Source organism: Manis pentadactyla, chromosome X (genome assembly GCF_030020395.1).
Source record: "Manis pentadactyla isolate mManPen7 chromosome X, mManPen7.hap1, whole genome shotgun sequence".
NCBI lineage: Eukaryota > Metazoa > Chordata > Mammalia > Pholidota > Manidae > Manis > Manis pentadactyla.
In genome coordinates this window covers 160,533,572-160,555,506 of record NC_080038.1, presented here as the reverse complement: position 1 = coordinate 160,555,506, position 21,935 = coordinate 160,533,572, and positions in this window count along the sequence as shown.

Below are 21,935 nucleotides of genomic sequence, written 5' to 3'. Positions count from 1 at the left end.
CATCTTAAAGATCGCAAGCAATTTACATTTAGTTTGCTGGTGATTAATTTTTAAGGCCTGATGCCAAGATTCCAATGGAAATTTCTGCCCCAAGAAATGGCAAACAGCCCTACGCTGTGCCAAAAATTTGTAGCTCAAATTATAGACCCATTTAGACAAAGATGGCCTTCTACATATTTAATTCACTACATGGACGACATCCTCATAGCTGGTCCTAACCCCACTGAACTCCTTGCTTATTCCCAATAGCTTTCTAGGGCCCTTACCAGAGCTGTCTTCAGATAGCCACAGATAAAATTCAATTAAAAAACCCTTACTTGTTTTTAGGCTTTGAAATCTTTCATAAAAAGATTCTTTCACAAAAGGTTCAACTTAAAACCGATTGCTTAAAAACTTTAAATGATTTTCAAAAATTTCTAGGAGATATTAATGGGCTCAGGCCTTATCTCAAGCTAACTACTGGAGAGCTTAAACCCTTGTTTGATATACTTAAAAGAGACCCAGATCCAACTTCCAGTCGCTCATTAACAGCCCCCGCCCTAGAAGCCCTAAAGGCAGTGGGAGCCGCAATTCTAAACCAAACGGTCACCTTTATCTCTTACGAGAAGCATCTTCTCCTAGTCATTTGTGCTACTGATTTACACCCACTGGAGTGTTCTGGCAAGAGGGGCCCCTTTTCTGGGTCCATTTACCTGCCTCCCCACCCAAAGTCTTATCCCCTATACCTCCTGGGTGGCTGAACTGATAAATATCGGACGCCACCACAGCAGGAAAGTATTCGGTAAAGACGCCAACAAAATTATCCTACCCTACCCAAATCCAGTGGTTGATAGAGAATGACAATGAATGGGCAACATCCTGCACCTCTTTTCAGGGAGCCCTTGACAATCATTACCCTGTTAAGAAGATTCTCCATTTTTTAAGGACCCAACCATTTGTTGTCCCTACATTGACCTCCTCCCAACCCCTTCCTCATGGCCACCTAGTTTTCACTGATGGTTCCTCCAACGGAGTGGCAGCCTACCCATAGATAATCGAACCACTTCCCTACAATCCCCATTCCACTCCGCTCAATTGGTTGAACTCTTTGCAAGTTTACAAGTTTTTCAACAACTCCCAAATACTCCTTTTAACCTATACACTGACAGTGCTTATATTGCTCAATCCATTCCCCTTTTAGAGACCGTGCCTTATATAAAACCCACTACAAACGCCACCCCTCTGTTTTTTTCCATCCAGCAGTGCATACATTCCAGGCAACATCAATTTTATATAAGCCATATTCGTGCCCATTCTGGTCTTCCTGGACCTCTAGGCACAGGCAATGCTGTGACTGATAAAGCTACCCAATTTGCCCTTCTCGCTGAGCTTGTCCCTGCGGCTCAAACCAAAAAAGCTCACTCTTTACACCACCTTAATGCTCAAACCTTACGTGTTCTTTTAATAATTACTACAGAACAAGCCAGTCAGATTGTTAAACAATGTGCAAATTGTGTCACTCTCCTGCCTGTTCCTCACTTGGGTGTGAACCCTAGGGGACTAGTTCCCAATGAGATCTGGCAAATGGATTTAACACACGTCCCCTAATCGGAAATCTTAAATATCTTCATGTTACTGTAGATACCTTTGGTGGATTTATTTTTGCCAGCCTCCATGTTGGAGAAGCTTCAAAAAATGTTATTGCTCATGTACTCAATTGTCTTAGTGTCATGGGTAAAATCGAGATTATCGAGATTGATAATGGTCCTGGATAGACTGGAAAAAAATTCCAAGAATTTTGTCGCCAATTACAAATTAAGCATTTTACAGGCATACCATACAATCCCCAATGTCAAGGGATTGTCGAACGAGCCCGTTTAACTATTAAAGATACCTTCCACAAATTAAAAATGGGAGATTTATATCCCATGAAAGGCTCTCCAAGAAATATTCTTCATCATGCCTTGTTTATTCTTAATTTTCTAACTCTGGACGCTCATGGCAAATCTGCAGCTGATCGCCTTTGGCACCCACAAACTGTTAAAACTATGTCACTGTCATGTGGAGAGATCCCCTCACTTCCCATTGGAATGGCCCCGATCCCATACTAATATGGGGCTGGCGATCTGCCTGTGTTTTTGTCACCAGAGAAGGAGCTGCTCACTGGCTGCCAGAGTGGTTGAATAAACCAATAGATTTACCAGAAGATTTTTAAAAATCTTATCCAATTGTTCAGGGTGGTGACACCCCCCGAGATATCCTTTTACTTCTCTCCATAGATTCTGGCCACCGGTTTAGTCCTTTCCTTTATCTTAGGCATAGGACTTGCTGCCTCCACCCCTCCCCAGTGGACCCTTGCACAGCAGACTATTCTTGTTACCACTTACTGGATCCTTTTTGGCATATTCACACATCTTAACAGCACCTTATAAAAAGATGAAGCCCATCAACTCTCGCGTTTTCACCTTCTTCACAGAACCTTACAAGATCTTCAAGACCAAATAGATTCCCTTGCAGAAGTAGTCTTACAGAACAGGCGTGGCCTAGACCTTCTCACCACGGAACAAGGTGGAATCTGCTTAGCCTTAGAAGAGAAATGCTGCTTCTATGCAGTCAAGTCCGGAGTAGTTCGTGACAAAATAAAAAGACTTCGAGAAGATCTCGTGCAATGAAAGAAAAAATTGTTTGAAAATCCCCTATGGACTGGGATGAGCGGGTTTCGTCCTTATCTTCTCCCTATACTAGGACCCATCCTTAGTCTCATGCTTGTGCTCTCCCTTGGAACTTGGGCCTTCCTGAGAATTACCACCTTCATTAGAGAACAGATCAATACTGCCCTCTGAAGACAGATACAAGTCCACTATCACTGGCTTGACCTGGCGTACTAAGGCTAAGATGTGCCAGATGACGCCCCTCCTTTAGAAGCTGCATAGGATTCAGACCTATGCATATCGGCTCACAATAAAGTGAGTGCGATATGGGCACCAATGTGGGTGCGAAGGTAAGCATCGCAAGGGAAGTTCCGTAAACCGCCTCTGAATTCCCTGAGAGAAAAACCTAATTTGCATGGAGGTTGGTATCTAAAATAAATACGCCGTTTTTCCCCTAAACAAAAGATACCAAGGGTCAAAGTTGACCCCCGTCAATGGGGAGTCTCGGAGGAGCCAGGTAACTACTCCCCCAATTGGTTAATGCCCACCGCTAAATAGCGGGCCTCCCCCTCTTTTGTATAAAAGAAGGGAGGAGATGTCGGAACCGTAGGCGATAGAAACAATGGTCTCGCCCTTTTCACCTAGACTTCTAGTTTCTCAAGCATGCCCCGTTTAGGAAAGATCAATTGACCAGCTTGAGATTAGACACTGGGATAGAGATTAAGCAGCTGCTGTGATAACATCTCCTCCTTAGTAAAACATTGTGTCTTTTCTCAGTAATCCCCCACACATGATCTTTTCCAGAGAACATTCTTCATTTAGGTATCCTAGCAACCTAGATAATCCTTGCCACTTCAGCGGGGGCAGTTTCCTCCTCCCAGCTCTTATATAATCTACCTTGTAACAATAAACTTTGAGACCTTGATAAGACTTTCGACTTGGTCTCCTTCTTTGTGTCTGGTTTGTCTCTCATCCAGTTTAACTTCCCCTCGAGCCCTTGTTGAACTCCCCACTGGCCGGGGCATTTATCCATTCATCTCCTGATGGACACTTAGGTTTCTTCCATTTCTTGGGTATTGTAAAGAGTGCTGCGATCAACATAGGGGTGCGTCTGTCTCTTTCAAACTGGGCTCCTGCACTCTTAGGGTAAATTCCTAGGAGAGGAATTTCTGGGTCAGATGGTAATTGTTCTTTTTTTGGGGGGGAGTCCTCCATACTGCTTTCCACAATGGTTGAGCTAACTGACATTCCCACCAGCAGTGTAGGAGGGTTCCCCTTTCTCCACACCCTTGCCGACATCTGTTGTTGTCTGTCTTCTGGGTGGTGGCCATCCTAACTTTTGTGAGGTGATACCCCATGGTGGTTTTAATGGGCATTTCTCTGATGGTTAGCAATGTGGAGCGTCTTTTCATGTGCCTGTCGGCCACTTGAAATTGATTCTGTGGAGAAGTGTCTGTTCAGATCCTCTGCCCATTTTGTAATTGGATTCATTTGCATTTTGTATGTTCAGGTCCATGAGCTCTTCATACATGTTTTGGATGGCAATGCCTTATCAAATCTGTCTTCAGTGAATATATTCTCCCATACTGAAGGATGTCTTTTGGTTCTACTGATGGTGGTCAAAGAGAATCTTACTAACCCCCTACCACTTCATTCCAAATCTAACTAATTTTTTTTTAACACCAACGAGCCGAGAAAACTGGAATGAAGAGAAGCTGTGATGCAGGAACATCTAGCGTAAAACTGAGAGGTGAGGTTTTGTGGAGACTGGTAGGTTGTATCTTTCCATGTGCTGCTTTCAAGGGTCATAGGTAAAAAAAATTGCCAAGGAGATGAATCCCGGGGTGTTGATTTCACCTGGTATCGGTGGAGCCATGTAGCCTCTAGCCATTGATGGGAAAGCTAGCATGCGGCACTATTGTCTTTTCTGTGGAGTTAGACGTGCGGCGTCCCCCCTTTGCAGTTCAGTCTGAGCCCATGTGGGAGTGTCCTGTCACTGGCTGGGGTGGACCCGAGATCTGTGCAATTCCTGTTCTGCAGTCGCAGCACCCCTCTCAGAACAGGGCCTCAGCAGCGCTTCTGGGAGAAAGTGAGAGAGAGAATTTCGTTCGAGTGACATTGACTGTTTTATTTTCTGTAGCTCCCTGAGCATGCTCCTGATGTTAATTTTGAGATCTCTTTCTCACGAAGATTGATTTGAGTTCAGTTACCACGTTCCCTTGAAGGTTCATATTTGTAGGTGGTGCACTCTAGCTACCAGAAGCTTTAGTCTCTGGAGATGCACAGCCCTTGGTTGGATGGTAGGGGTCCTAGGGGCGCGGTACCGGTGCCCAGAACCGCTGGGAGGTAAGAGGTCTTTCCTGCGTCCAAGCCGCAGTGCCCATCTCCACTGCCAGGGCCAGAGTGTGGAGCATGCAGGGAGAAGCTGCCGTAGGTGGGGGTGGCGTTTTGCAGGCCAGGGACGGCGGGGAGTCAGGCCATGTACCAGTTACAGCACAGTAAGGGGCCTCAGAGCTGCGAGGGCAGCCAGGGGGATGGAGCGACCGGAGCTCCTGAAAGCTACATCGCCTGCCGGGCAGAGTGCACCCATGCAATTTGGCGCACCTGTCCTTTCTACTGAGTGGCGAGCCCTGTGGAAGCCTTTCCACTTTAGCTGTTCTCTCGCTGTTAGGAAGTCTCTCAGACTGTCCACCTTTCTTTTGTCCCACAGCGGCCGGATGTGGATCCCTGTGTTGTTCCACAAGTGGCTGGAACCTCAAGACTCTCGAAGTCTTCTGCCTCTCTTTGCTATCCAACCCTACCAATCCTCCTGTGCACACCACATGTACAGTAGGTTCGTGCTCAGAGAGCACATCTCCAGGGCTGTACGTCACACTTCTCCTTGAGGTGACAGGATGCCACAGCAGCTTTCCTCCCTGCTGTTCTTCCACGATTTGATGTAGTTGTTCTATTTCCAAATAGTACATATGTATGTGATTTTGATTTTGGGAGGAGGTTTCCGCATCCACTCTCATGTGAGCCGGGGTCATTAATCCCATCAGCACATCTTTTTTCTGTTTCTCTTTTTTAGTTTCACTTGTCTAGGGTCCCTGTTCCCACTCACTCAACTTGTAGTTATTCTTCGTCCTTGGATACCAAGTGAGTCTCCTGTAAGGGAGCCCGTAGGTGGTCTTGAGTTTTCATCCCTTCTTTTAACCATGTGTCTTTTGATTGGAGCACTCAGAGCCTGTCCGTTTATTCTGACAATTGAGAGCTGTGTCCTTATTGCACATAAAATATCTTTTTTGTCATCATTAATCTACAATCACGCGAAGAACATTATGATCAACAAGTACACCAAGTCCTTCCCCCAAACCCTGTTATAGTCGCTATCCATCAGCGTTGTTGAATGCTGTACAACCCTTCAACATGTCCCCCCACACACACACCACGTTACAGTCGCTGTCCATCATCGTGTAGTAAGATGCTGTAGAATCTCTAATTGACTTTTCTGTGTTGTACAGCCCTCGCCATGTGCAACGGCCCAAACATATTATACATGCTTATCCTAATGCCACCTCCCTTTCTAACTCCCTTATCCTTCCCTTCCCACCCACCTAGCCCAGTCACTATCCCTTTGGTAACTGTTAGTGCACTCTCGGGTTATGTGAGTCCGCTGCTGTTTTTTTCCTTCAGTTTTTCTTTGTTGTTATACTCCACACATGAGTGAAATCAATTGGAACTTGTCTTTCTCCGCCTGGCCTATTTCACTGAGCATAATACCCTCTAGCTCCATCCACATTTTTGCAAATGGTAGGATTTGTTTTCTTCTAACGGCTGCTTACTGCACTTTTTAAACTGGATTTCTATCTTCTCTTTGGTCTGTATTTTCGCTATGTGCTTTCACCATTGCTTTCCTGGTTATGAGCAATACCTTTGTGTTAGTCGATATGTACCTATATTTATCTATCTGTCTGTATGTCTATCTATCTATCAATCAATCAGTCATCTTTTTGTCTGAACATCTGTCCTTGTATGCAGAACAGTTAACAACATAGACTATGTCCCTTCGCTACGTTATGCTTCCAAAAATCTTGCAAGGTATCTAGGTCGTAAGGAGAGTCCTGGGTTCCCCGAGACACTTGCAGGTTGAGTCAGAAGTGTACCTACAAAACCAGAAAATGGTGGTGCAGGGACTTTTACTCGTGTCTCTGTCCTCTCTCCTCTTTTATCTCCTTCTCATTTGCTGACAGTATTTAGCCACATTCATTGACTAAGCGCTCCCTGAAGACCACAAGAATCCTTCCTCTGGGCCTGATGTCGACAGAAAAGTAAACTTGCTGCTTGCTCACCACCATATTTTAGGAACATCGGCGTGATAAACCCTGATAGGAGGGAGGGAGAAATAAAAAGGAAAACCACTTTCTAGACAGGAGCAGTTGGAATAAAAGAGTGTGTTGTGGAGTGAAGTGTTTATTTGAGTGTGCAAACTTCCCTCTTTATCTGGTTATCACTTCTTTACATTCGTGGACATCATAAAAACCACAGATTTCAAAGGCCCAGACCCATATTATTACAGCAATTCAGTTGTTGAGTTGAGAGAAAATGAGAAGAATGTTGCTGCACCACTAAATCTATGTCTGGGCACTGCTGATACCAAACAAAAAGCATTCACGGTAGCCAGATAGGGCTATTTTCTACTGACTGTCTCTGGGGACACAAACAGAGTCCATTTGATTGATTGTTTTTCGGATTCACTTGTGTTGGGTACCTCTCCCCACCCCTACGGCTTGTAGTTTGTCTGTGTCCTTGGATCTCAAGTGAGTCTCCTGTAAGGGATCACATAGGTGATCTTGAGTTTTCATCCCTTCTTTTAACCCTGTGTCTTTTGATTTGGAGTTCTCAAAGCCTGTCCTTTTATACTGATGATTCAGAGCTGTGCCCTTTTTGCACTTAAAAAATTTTTTTTGTTATCATTAATCAACAATCACTTGAGGAACATTATGTTTACTAGGCTCCCCCCTTCACCAAGTCCCCCCAAAAAACCTCTAGCAGTTACTGTCAATCAGCGGAGATGGATGCTGTAGACTACTTCACCATGTCCCCACACACACACCCCGTTACAGTCGCTGTCCATCGTCGTTTAGTAAGATGCTGTAGAATCTCTACTTGTCTTCTCTGTGTTGTACAGCCCCACCCATGGCCCTCCGAACACATGAATTATACATGCTAATCCTAATCTCCCATTTCTTTCTCTCCGCCCTTACCCTCCCTTCCCAACCACCCTGCCCAGTCCTTTTCCCTTTGGTAACTGTTAGTCCACTTTCGGGTTTTGTGAGTCTGCTGCTGTTTTTTTCCTTCAGTGTTTCTTTGTTGTTATACTCCACGTGAGTGAAATTATTTGGTACTTGTCTTTCTCCTCCAGGTCTATTTCACTGAGCATACTACCTTCTAGCTTCTTCCACGTCATTGCAAATGGTACGATTTGTTTTCTTCTTATGCCTTCTTTCTGCACTTTTTAAACTTGATTTCATTCTTCCTTTTTGTTTGTAGTTTCGCTATGTGCTTTTACCATTGATCTCCTGGTTATAAGCAATAGCTTTGTGTTAATCAATATGTATCCGTATCTATCTATCCATCTGTCTGTCTGTCGATCTATCCATCCTTCTATCTTTCTTACTATCTGTCTATCTTACTATCTATCTTTTATCTATCTATCCTTCTATCTTTCTTTCTATCTTTCTATCTATCTATCTATCTACCTATCTATCTTCTTATCACCTATCTTTCACGTCTATCATCTATCTATGTATCTATCTATCATCTACCATCCATCTATCTATCTATGAATCAATCATCTTTTTCTCTTCCCATCTATCCTTATGTACAGAACAGTTAACAACATCGCCTATGTCATTTCCTACACTATGCGTTCAAAAATCTTGCAAGTAACTGGGCCGTAGAGAGAGCACTGGGTTCATTGAGACACTTGCAGGTCCAGTCAGCCACGTGTGCTTACAAAACCAGTAAATGGTGTTGCAATGACTTGCACCCATATCTCTGTCCTCTGTCCTCTTATAACTACTTCTCGCTTCCTGACTGTATTTAGCCACATTCATTTACCAAGTGCTCACTGAAGACCACAAGTATCCTTCCTCTGGGTTTGTTGAAGACAGAAAAGTATACATGGTGCTTTGCTCACCACCAAGTTTGAGGTACATCGGCGTGAGCACCGCTGATAGGAGGAGGGGCAAATAAAAAGGAACATCTATTTCTAGACAGGAGCACTTGGGAGCAATGAGAGAGTTGTGGAGTTACGTGTTTGTTTGATTGTCCAAACTTCCCTCTTTAGGTGGTTATTACTTCTTTACATTCAAGAACATCATAAAACCCACTGATTTCCAAAGCCCAGACGCATATTATAAGAGCAATTCAGTTGTTGATTTAAGAAAAAATGAGTAGGATGTTGCTGTACCACTAAATCTATCGCTGATCACTGCTGAAACCAAACGAATTCATGGTGGCTAGATAGGGCTTTTTTCTACTGACTGTCTCTGGGTACTCAAACAGAATCCATTTGTTTGTTTCACAGTTTCACTTTTGTAGGGTACCTGTCCCCGCCCCTTCAGCTTGTAGTTTTTCTGTATCCTTGGATCTCAAGTGAGTCTCCACTAAGGGAGCACATAGGTGGTCTTGAGTTTTCATCCCTTCCTCTTACCCTGTGTATTTTGATTGGAGCACTCAGAGTCTGTCCTTTTATTGTGACAATTGAGAGCTGTGTCCTTATTGTACATAAAAAAATTTTTTTGTTATCATTAATCTACAATCACGTGAATGTCATTATGATCACCAAGTACACCAAGTCCCCCCGAAAAGCCCCATTACAGTCGCTGTCCATCAGCGTGTAGAAATATGCTGAAGAAACACTACTTCTCTTCTCTGTGTTGTACAGCACTCCCCATGCCCAACCGAACCCAAGCATTATTCATGCTAATAATAATGTTCCCTTTCTTTCTTCCTGCCCTTAACCCTCCCTTATCACCCACCCTGCCAAGTACCTTTGCCTTTGGTATCTGTTAGTCCACTCTCAGGTTCTGTGATTCTGCTGCTGTTTATTTCCATCAGTTTTTCTATGTTGTTGTACTCCACACATGAGTAAAATCATTTGGTACTTGTGTTTCTCCTCCTGGCCTATTTCACTGAGCATACTACCATCTAGCTCCATCCACATCATTGTAAATAATAGGATTTGTTTTCTTCTTATGGCTGCTTACTGCACATTTTAAACTGCATTTCATTCTTCCTTTTGTTTTGTAGTATCACTATGTGTTTTCACCATTTATCTCCCAGTTATGAGCAATAGCTTTGTGTTAATCGATATGTATCTGTAACTATCTATCTATCTATCTATCTGTCTGTCTATCTACCTATCTATCTACCTATCTATCTATCTATCTATCTATCTATCTATCTATCTATCTATCTATCTATCAATTTATCTATCTACCTATCTTTCCTACTATCTATCTATCTATCTATCTGTTTAACTTCCTATCTATCATTTCTATCATCTATCATCACTCATCTATGTACCTATCTATGGATCAATCATCTTTTTGTCTGCCCATCTGTCCTTATGTACAGAAAAGTTAACAACATTTCCTATGTCACTTCAATACATTATGCTTCCAAAACTCTTTCAAGGTAACTAGGATGTAGGAAGAGCACTCGGTTCACCGAGACACTTGCAGGTCGAGTCAGCCACGTGTACCTACAAAACCAGTAAATGGTTGTGCAGGGACTTGAACCTGTGTCTGTATCCTCTATTATCTTCTTCTCACTGGCTGACTCTATTTAGCCACATTCATTGACTAAGTGCTCCGTGAAGACCACAAGTATTGTTCCTCTGGGCCTGTTGTCCACAGAAAGAAAACTTGGTGCTTTGCTCACAATCATGTTTGAGGGACATTGGCGTGATCACCTCTGATAGGAGGGAGGGACAAATAAAAAGGAACACCAATTTCTAGACATGTGGAGTTGGGAGCAAATTGTGTGTTGTGGAGTGAAGTGTATATTTGAGTGTCCAAACTTCCCTCTTTATCTGGTTATTACTTTACATTCGTGAACATCATAAAACCCACTGATTTCAAAGGCCCAGACGCATATTTTTACAGCAATTCAGTTGTTGAGGTGAGAGAAAATGAGAAGGACGTTGCTGTACCACTAAATCTATGGCTGGGCATGGATGAAAAAAAAGAAAAGAATTCACGGTGGCTTGATAGGGCTATTTTCTACTGACTATCTCTGGAGACACAAACAGAATCTATATTTTTGATTGTTTGTTTATCAGTTTCACTTGTGTTGGGTACCTGTTCCAACCCCTACGGCTTGTAGTTTGTCTCTGTCGTTGCATCTCAAGTGAGTCTCCTGTGAGGAAGCACGTAGGTGGTCTTGAATATTCATCCCTGCTTTTAACCCTGTGTCTTTTGTTTGGAGCAGTCAAAGCCTGTCCGTTTATTCTGATGATTCAGAGCTGTGCCCTTATTGCACTTAAAAATTTTTTTTATTATCATTAATCTACAATCACGTGAAGAACACTATATTTACTTGGCTCCCCCCTTCACCAATGCACCCTTAGAAACCTCTTACAGATGCTGTCAATCAGCGGAGTTGAATGCTGTAGACCCCTTCACCATGAACCACCGCACACACACCATTACAGTCGCAGTCCATCTGCGTGTAGTAAGATGCTGTAGAATCTTTACTTGTCTTCTCTGTGTTGTACAGCGCTATCCAAACCCTCCTGACCCCACGCATTATACATGCTAATCCTAATCTCCCATTTCTTTCTCCACACCCTCATCCCTCCCTTCACAACCACCCTGCCCAGTCCCTTTCCCTTTGGTAACTGTTAGTCCGCTTTTGGGTTCTGTGAGTATGCTGCTGTTTTTTTCCTTCAGAGTTTCTTTGTTGTTATATTCCACCCATGAGTCAAATCATTTGGTACTTGTCTTTCTCCACTTCGCCTATTTCACTGAGCATACTACCGTCCTGCTCCATCCACGTCATTGCAATTGGTAGGATTTGTTTTCTTCTTATGGTTTCTTACTGCACTTTTTAAACTGGACTTCATTCTTCCTTTTTGTTTGTAGTTTCGCTATGTGTTTTCACCATTGATCTGTTGGTTATGAGCAATAGCTTTGTGTTAATCTATATGTATCTGAATCTGTGTAACTGTCTGTCTGTCTGTCTACCTATCTATCTATCCTTCTATCTTTCTATCTATCTATCTATCTATCTATCTATCTATCTATCTATCTATCTATCTATCTATCTATCTATCTATCTCATCATCTATCTATCATGTCTATCATCTATCTATAATGTCTCATCTACTTATGTATCTATGAATTAATCATCTTTTTGTCTTCCCATCTATCCTTATGTACAGAAAACTTAACAACATCGCCTATGTCACTTCCCTACATTATGCTTCCAAAAATCTTGCCAAGTAACTAGGACGTATGGAGAGCACTGGGTACACTGAGACAATTGAAGGTCGAGTCTGCCGCGTGTGCTTACAAAACCAGTAAATCGTTGTCCAGGGACTTGAACCCGTATCTCTGTCCTCTGACCTCTTTTATCTCCTTCTCGACTGCTGACTCTAATTTGCCACAATAATTGACTAAGTCTTCCCTGAAGACCACAAGTATCCTTCTTCTGGGCCTGTTGTAGTCAGAAAAGTATACTTGGTGCTTTGCTCATCACCAAGTTTGAAGGACATCGGCGTGATCACCTCTGATAGGAGGAGGGACAAATAAAAATGAACACCTATTTCTAGACAGGAGCAGTTTTGAACAAAGAGTGTGTTGTGGAGTGACGTGTTTATTTGAGTGTCCAACCTTCACTCTTAAGTGGTTATTACTTTTTTACATTCATGAACATCATAAAACGCACTGATTTCAAAAGCCCAGATGCATATTATTACAGCAATTCTGTTATTGAGGTGAGAAAAATTGAGAAGGACTTTGCTGTACAACGGAATCTATTTCTGGGCACTGCCGAAAAAAAAAAAATTCATGGTGGCCAGATAGGGCTCTTTTCTACTGACTGTCTCTGGGGACTCAAACAGAATCCATTTGTTTGTTTGTTTGTTTCTCAGTTTCACTTTTTTTGGGTACCTGTCACCGCCCCTTCAGCTTTTAATTTGTCCATGTCCTTGGATCTCAAGTGAGTCTCCTGTAAGGGAGCACATACATGATCTTGAGTGAAAGATAGCTTAGTTTAGTATGATGCTTTCCTATCTACCTACCTATCTATCTCTTTACCTATCTATGTAATCTTTCTATCTATCTATGTGTCATCTAACTATGTATGGTCTGTCACCTATCTACTATCATCTGTGTATCTATCTAATTAATCTATCATCTATATGTATGTATATCAGTCGAATCTATGTATCAATCATTTGTCTCTCTATATATCTGTTTTCTCACTTTTGTCAACTTTCTGTCCCGAGGTGCACTTTGATTCCTCTGTTTGATTCTCAGTCTCAATTCCTTGTGTTTGTTTTTGTGAGTTAGCTGTGTGTTTGGGTCTTGAGAGGAGTGGTATTGGGTCTGAACTTCTCCTGCGTAGGTGGCACGAGTCTGCTGGGTGTGGAGAGTGTGGTTGGTGGGCTGGGCTCTTGAAACTGTGCAGCCCAGTGCCCTCCAGCTGCTCTGCCCCTGGGCCGTTCCTGCTCTGGCGGCTGCATGAGCTGCAGGGAATATCCGAGGCCACACGCAGGGAGCACCCTGGTGGGCCTGCGGGTCCATGGTAGGTACATGCCCAGTAGTATGTCTTTTTGCCTGTGCACCGATGTTACCTCGGTGGCCCTGCTTGGTGGCCCATCTTCAGAGAGTATGCGTGTAGTCACTGGTTAAGGGAACTGCCTTTTGGTGACACACGGGGTTCTTCTGGGCCAGTGGCCCATGGATTGCTGAGGTGGCAGCCCAGCTAGCTTGTGGGGAAACTGCTCCCCTCTGCTGTCAAGGTGGAGGTTGAATTTCAGTGCATTTACGCATTTAGATGTGAGTGAGTTCTATCTGAAATGGAATAGTAGCGTTGAGAGCTATGTTTCCACCCCCTCAACTTGTAGTTCATTTTTGTCCTTGGATCTCAAGTTAGTCTCCTGTAAGGGAGCACGTAGGTGGTCTTGAGTTTTCATCCCTTCTTTTAACCCTGTGTCTTTTCATTGGAGTCCTGAAGAGCCTGTCCTTTTATTCTGAGAATTGAGAGCTATATCCTTATTGCACTTTGAAAATTTTTTTGTTATCATTAATCCACAATCACGCAAAGAAATTATGATCACCAAGTACACCACGTCCCCCCCAAAAACCCCGTTACAGTAGCTGTCTATCAGCACAGTTGGATGCTGTAGACCCATTACCATGCCCCCCCACACCCCGTTACAGTCGCTTTCCATCAGCGTGTAGTAAGATGCTGTAGAATCACTACTGGTCTTCTCTGTGTTGTACAGCCCTCCCCATGCTCCCCCCACCCACACATTATACATGCTAATCCTAATGCCCCTTTTTTTCTCCCCTCATTTATCAAACCCTTCCCACCCACCCTGCCCAGTCCCTTTCCCTTTAGTAACTGTTAGTCCACTCTTGGGTTCTGTGAGTCTGCTGCTGTTTTTATCCTTCAGTTTTTCTTTGTTGTTATACTCAACATATGAGTGAAATCATTTGGTAATTGTCTTTCTCCGCATGGTCTTTTTCACTGAGCAAAATACCCTCTAGCTCCATCCACGTTGTTCAATTGGTAGGATTTTTTTCTTCTTACAGCTGCTTACTGTTCTTTTTAAACTAGATTTCTGTCTTCTCTTTTGTCTGTAGTTTCGCTATGTGCTTTCACCATTGCTCTCCTCGTTATTAGCAATAACTTTACGTTAATCGATACGTACCTATATCTATCTATCCATCTGTCTGTCTGTCTATCTATCTATCTATCTATCTATCTATCTATCTATCTATCTATCTATCTATCTATCAATTTATCTATCTACCTATCTTTCCTACTATCTATCTATCTATCTATCTGTTTAACTTCCTATCTATCATTTCTATCATCTATCATCACTCATCTATGTACCTATCTATGGATCAATCATCTTTTTGTCTGCCCATCTGTCCTTATGTACAGAAAAGTTAACAACATTTCCTATGTCACTTCAATACATTATGCTTCCAAAACTCTTTCAAGGTAACTAGGATGTAGGAAGAGCACTCGGTTCACCGAGACACTTGCAGGTCGAGTCAGCCACGTGTACCTACAAAACCAGTAAATGGTTGTGCAGGGACTTGAACCTGTGTCTGTATCCTCTATTATCTTCTTCTCACTGGCTGACTCTATTTAGCCACATTCATTGACTAAGTGCTCCGTGAAGACCACAAGTATTGTTCCTCTGGGCCTGTTGTCCACAGAAAGAAAACTTGGTGCTTTGCTCACAATCATGTTTGAGGGACATTGGCGTGATCACCTCTGATAGGAGGGAGGGACAAATAAAAAGGAACACCAATTTCTAGACATGTGGAGTTGGGAGCAAATTGTGTGTTGTGGAGTGAAGTGTATATTTGAGTGTCCAAACTTCCCTCTTTATCTGGTTATTACTTTACATTCGTGAACATCATAAAACCCACTGATTTCAAAGGCCCAGACGCATATTTTTACAGCAATTCAGTTGTTGAGGTGAGAGAAAATGAGAAGGACGTTGCTGTACCACTAAATCTATGGCTGGGCATGGATGAAAAAAAAGAAAAGAATTCACGGTGGCTTGATAGGGCTATTTTCTACTGACTATCTCTGGAGACACAAACAGAATCTATATTTTTGATTGTTTGTTTATCAGTTTCACTTGTGTTGGGTACCTGTTCCAACCCCTACGGCTTGTAGTTTGTCTCTGTCGTTGCATCTCAAGTGAGTCTCCTGTGAGGAAGCACGTAGGTGGTCTTGAATATTCATCCCTGCTTTTAACCCTGTGTCTTTTGTTTGGAGCAGTCAAAGCCTGTCCGTTTATTCTGATGATTCAGAGCTGTGCCCTTATTGCACTTAAAAATTTTTTTTATTATCATTAATCTACAATCACGTGAAGAACACTATATTTACTTGGCTCCCCCCTTCACCAATGCACCCTTAGAAACCTCTTACAGATGCTGTCAATCAGCGGAGTTGAATGCTGTAGACCCCTTCACCATGAACCACCGCACACACACCATTACAGTCGCAGTCCATCTGCGTGTAGTAAGATGCTGTAGAATCTTTACTTGTCTTCTCTGTGTTGTACAGCGCTATCCAAACCCTCCTGACCCCACGCATTATACATGCTAATCCTAATCTCCCATTTCTTTCTCCACACCCTCATCCCTCCCTTCACAACCACCCTGCCCAGTCCCTTTCCCTTTGGTAACTGTTAGTCCGCTTTTGGGTTCTGTGAGTATGCTGCTGTTTTTTTCCTTCAGAGTTTCTTTGTTGTTATATTCCACCCATGAGTCAAATCATTTGGTACTTGTCTTTCTCCACTTCGCCTATTTCACTGAGCATACTACCGTCCTGCTCCATCCACGTCATTGCAATTGGTAGGATTTGTTTTCTTCTTATGGTTTCTTACTGCACTTTTTAAACTGGACTTCATTCTTCCTTTTTGTTTGTAGTTTCGCTATGTGTTTTCACCATTGATCTGTTGGTTATGAGCAATAGCTTTGTGTTAATCTATATGTATCTGAATCTGTGTAACTGTCTGTCTGTCTGTCTACCTATCTATCTATCCTTCTATCTTTCTATCTATCTATCTATCTATCTATCTATCTATCTATCTATCTATCTATCTATCTTCCTATCATCTATCTATCATGTCTATCATCTATCTATAATGTCTCATCTACTTATGTATCTATGAATTAATCATCTTTTTGTCTTCCCATCTATCCTTATGTACAGAAAACTTAACAACATCGCCTATGTCACTTCCCTACATTATGCTTCCAAAAATCTTGCCAAGTAACTAGGACGTATGGAGAGCACTGGGTACACTGAGACAATTGAAGGTCGAGTCTGCCGCGTGTGCTTACAAAACCAGTAAATCGTTGTCCAGGGACTTGAACCCGTATCTCTGTCCTCTGACCTCTTTTATCTCCTTCTCGACTGCTGACTCTAATTTGCCACAATAATTGACTAAGTCTTCCCTGAAGACCACAAGTATCCTTCTTCTGGGCCTGTTGTAGTCAGAAAAGTATACTTGGTGCTTTGCTCATCACCAAGTTTGAAGGACATCGGCGTGATCACCTCTGATAGGAGGAGGGACAAATAAAAATGAACACCTATTTCTAGACAGGAGCAGTTTTGAACAAAGAGTGTGTTGTGGAGTGACGTGTTTATTTGAGTGTCCAACCTTCACTCTTAAGTGGTTATTACTTTTTTACATTCATGAACATCATAAAACGCACTGATTTCAAAAGCCCAGATGCATATTATTACAGCAATTCTGTTATTGAGGTGAGAAAAATTGAGAAGGACTTTGCTGTACAACGGAATCTATTTCTGGGCACTGCCGAAAAAAAAAAAATTCATGGTGGCCAGATAGGGCTCTTTTCTACTGACTGTCTCTGGGGACTCAAACAGAATCCATTTGTTTGTTTGTTTGTTTCTCAGTTTCACTTTTTTTGGGTACCTGTCACCGCCCCTTCAGCTTTTAATTTGTCCATGTCCTTGGATCTCAAGTGAGTCTCCTGTAAGGGAGCACATACATGATCTTGAGTGAAAGATAGCTTAGTTTAGTATGATGCTTTCCTATCTACCTACCTATCTATCTCTTTACCTATCTATGTAATCTTTCTATCTATCTATGTGTCATCTAACTATGTATGGTCTGTCACCTATCTACTATCATCTGTGTATCTATCTAATTAATCTATCATCTATATGTATGTATATCAGTCGAATCTATGTATCAATCATTTGTCTCTCTATATATCTGTTTTCTCACTTTTGTCAACTTTCTGTCCCGAGGTGCACTTTGATTCCTCTGTTTGATTCTCAGTCTCAATTCCTTGTGTTTGTTTTTGTGAGTTAGCTGTGTGTTTGGGTCTTGAGAGGAGTGGTATTGGGTCTGAACTTCTCCTGCGTAGGTGGCACGAGTCTGCTGGGTGTGGAGAGTGTGGTTGGTGGGCTGGGCTCTTGAAACTGTGCAGCCCAGTGCCCTCCAGCTGCTCTGCCCCTGGGCCGTTCCTGCTCTGGCGGCTGCATGAGCTGCAGGGAATATCCGAGGCCACACGCAGGGAGCACCCTGGTGGGCCTGCGGGTCCATGGTAGGTACATGCCCAGTAGTATGTCTTTTTGCCTGTGCACCGATGTTACCTCGGTGGCCCTGCTTGGTGGCCCATCTTCAGAGAGTATGCGTGTAGTCACTGGTTAAGGGAACTGCCTTTTGGTGACACACGGGGTTCTTCTGGGCCAGTGGCCCATGGATTGCTGAGGTGGCAGCCCAGCTAGCTTGTGGGGAAACTGCTCCCCTCTGCTGTCAAGGTGGAGGTTGAATTTCAGTGCATTTACGCATTTAGATGTGAGTGAGTTCTATCTGAAATGGAATAGTAGCGTTGAGAGCTATGTTTCCACCCCCTCAACTTGTAGTTCATTTTTGTCCTTGGATCTCAAGTTAGTCTCCTGTAAGGGAGCACGTAGGTGGTCTTGAGTTTTCATCCCTTCTTTTAACCCTGTGTCTTTTCATTGGAGTCCTGAAGAGCCTGTCCTTTTATTCTGAGAATTGAGAGCTATATCCTTATTGCACTTTGAAAATTTTTTTGTTATCATTAATCCACAATCACGCAAAGAAATTATGATCACCAAGTACACCACGTCCCCCCCAAAAACCCCGTTACAGTAGCTGTCTATCAGCACAGTTGGATGCTGTAGACCCATTACCATGCCCCCCCACACCCCGTTACAGTCGCTTTCCATCAGCGTGTAGTAAGATGCTGTAGAATCACTACTGGTCTTCTCTGTGTTGTACAGCCCTCCCCATGCTCCCCCCACCCACACATTATACATGCTAATCCTAATGCCCCTTTTTTTCTCCCCTCATTTATCAAACCCTTCCCACCCACCCTGCCCAGTCCCTTTCCCTTTAGTAACTGTTAGTCCACTCTTGGGTTCTGTGAGTCTGCTGCTGTTTTTTTCCTTCAGTTTTTCTTTGTTGTTATACTCAACATATGAGTGAAATCATTTGGTAATTGTCTTTCTCCGCATGGCCTTTTTCACTGAGCAAAATACCCTCTAGCTCCATCCACGTTGTTCAATTGGTAGGATTTTTTTCTTCTTACAGCTGCTTACTGTTCTTTTTAAACTAGATTTCTGTCTTCTCTTTTGTCTGTAGTTTCGCTATGTGCTTTCACCATTGCTCTCCTCGTTATTAGCAATAACTTTACGTTAATCGATACGTACCTATATCTATCTATCCATCTGTCTGTCTATCTATCTATCTATCTATCTATCTATCTATCTATCTATCTATCTCTGTCAATCAATCAATCATGTTTTAGAATGCCTGTCTGACCTTTTGTGGAGAACATTTAGCAACATAGCCTATGTCACTTCATTACATTATGCTTCCAAAAATCTTGCAATGTCACTAGGCCATAGGGAGAGCACTGGGTTCACCGAGACACTTGCAGGTCGAGTTAGCCGCGTGTTCCTACAAAACCAGGAAATGGTGCTGCAGGGACTTGAACCTGTGTCTGTATTATCTTTTATATTCTTCTCACTGGTTGACTGTATTTAGCCACATTCATTGACTAAGTGCTCCCTGAAGACCACAAGAATTGATCCAATGGGCCTGTTGTCCATAGAAAGTAAACTTGGTGCTTTGCTCACCACAATATTTGAGGGACATCGGCATGAACACCGCTTATAGGACTGATTGACAAATAAAATGGAACACCAATTTCTAGATATGTGCAGTTGGGAGCAAAGAGTGTGTTGTGAAGTGTATATTTGAGTGTACAAACTTCTCTCTTTGTCTGGTTATTACATCTTTACATTCAGGAACATCATTAAACCCACTGATTTCAAAGACCCAGACACATATTATTACAACAATTCAGTTGTTGAGGTGAGAGAAAATGAGGAGGACATTGCTGCACCACTAAATCTATGGCTGGGCACTGCTGAAACCAAACAAAAAGAATTCACGGTGGCTAGATATGGCTATTTTCTACTGTCTGTCTCTGGGTAATCAAAGAGAATCCATATGTTTGTTTGTTTGTTTCTCAGTTTCACTTGTGCAGGGTTCCTGTACCCACCCCTTCGGCTTGTAGTTTGTCTTTCTCCTTGAATCTCGAGTGAGTCTCCAGTAAGGCAGCACGTAGGTGGTCTTGAATTTTCATCCCTACTTCCAACCCTGTGTCTTTTGATAGGAGCACTGAAAGCCTGTCCTTTTATTCTGATATTTGAGAGCTGTGCTGTTACTGCAGTATGAAATATTTATTTATCGCTAATATACAATCACATGATGAACATTATTTTCACTAGTCTACCCCCTTTACCAAGTCCCCCCAAAAATCCCGCTATAGTCGCTGCCCATCAGCATAGTTGGATGCTCTAAAGCCCTTCACCATAACCCCCACACTCACCCTATTACAGTCGCTGTCTATCAGCATGTAGTAATATGCTGTAGAATCACTAATTGTCTTCTATGTGTTGTACAGACCACCCAATGAGCCCCCACTCCACACATTATACATGGTAATCCTAATTACCCCTTTCTTTTCCCCGCCCTTATTCCTATCTTCCCAACCACCCTGTCCAGTCCCTTTCCCTTTGGTAACTGTTAGTCCACTGTCAGGTTCTGTGAGTCTGCTGTCGTTTTTTTCCTTCAGTTTTTCTTTGTTGTTATACTCCACACATGAGTGAAATCATTTGGTACTTGACTTTCTCCTCCTGGCCTATTTCACTGAGCATAATACCCTCTAGCTCCATCCATGTTTTTGCAAATGATAGGATTTGTTTACTTTTATATCTGCTTAGTGGACTTTTTAAACTGGATTTCATTATTCTTTATTGTTTTTAATTACGCTATGTGCTTTCACCATTGCTCTCCTGGTTATGAGCTATAGCTTTGTGTTAATCAATATGTTCCTATATCTATCTATCTGTCTATCTATCTATCTATCTATCTATCTATCTATCTATCTATCAATCAATCAACTTTTTTTCTCCCCATCTGTCCTTGTGTACAGAACAGTTTACCACATAGCCTATGCCACTTCCCTACTTTATGCTTCCAAAAATCTTGCAAGTTAACAAGGCCATAGGCAGAGCACTGTTTCACCAGGACACTTGCAGGTCGAGTATGTCACGTGAAATTACAAAACCAGGAAATTGTGGTGCAGGGACTTGAAGCCTTGTCTCCGTCCTCTGCCTCTTTTATCTCCTTCTCACTTGCTGACTGTATTTAGCCACATTCATTGACTAAGGGCTCCCTGAAGACCACAAGTATCCTTCCTCGGGGCAGGTTTTTAACAGAAAATAAACTTGGTGCTTTGCTCACCAACATGTTTGAGGGACATCGGCGTGATCACCGCTGATAGGATAGAACGACAAATGAAAAGGAACACCAGTTGCTAGACAGGAGCAGTTGGGAGCAAAGAGTGTGTTGTGGAGTGACGTGTTTATTTCAGTGTCCAAACTTCCCTCTTTATATAGTTATTACTTCTTTACATTCATGAACTTCATAAAACCCACTGATTTCAAAGGTCCAGATGTATACTTTTATAGCAATTCAATTGTTGAGTTGAGAGAAAATGAGAAAGACGTTGCTGTACCACTAAATCTATGGCTGGGCAATGCTGAAACCAAACAAAAAGAATTCACGTTGTTCAGATAGGGCTATTTTCTACTGACTGTCTCTGTGGAATCAAACAGAATCCATTCTAGGATTGTTTTTTTATCAGTTTCACTGTTTTGGGTACCTGTTCACACCCCTTCGGCTTTTAGATTGTGTCCTTGGATCACAAGAGAGTCTCCTGTAAGGGAGCACGTAGGTGGTCTTGAGTTTTCATCCCTTCTTTTAACCCTGTGTCATTTGTTTGGAGCACTCAAAGCCTGTCCTTTTATTCTGATGATTCAGAGCTGTGCCCTTATTGCACTTAAAAAATTGTTTTTGTTATCATTAATCTACAATCACGTGAAGAACATTATGTTTACTAGACTCCCCCCTTCACCAAGTCCCTCCCAAAAACCTCTTACAGTTGCTGTCAGTTAGCAGATTTGAATGCTGTAGACCCGTTC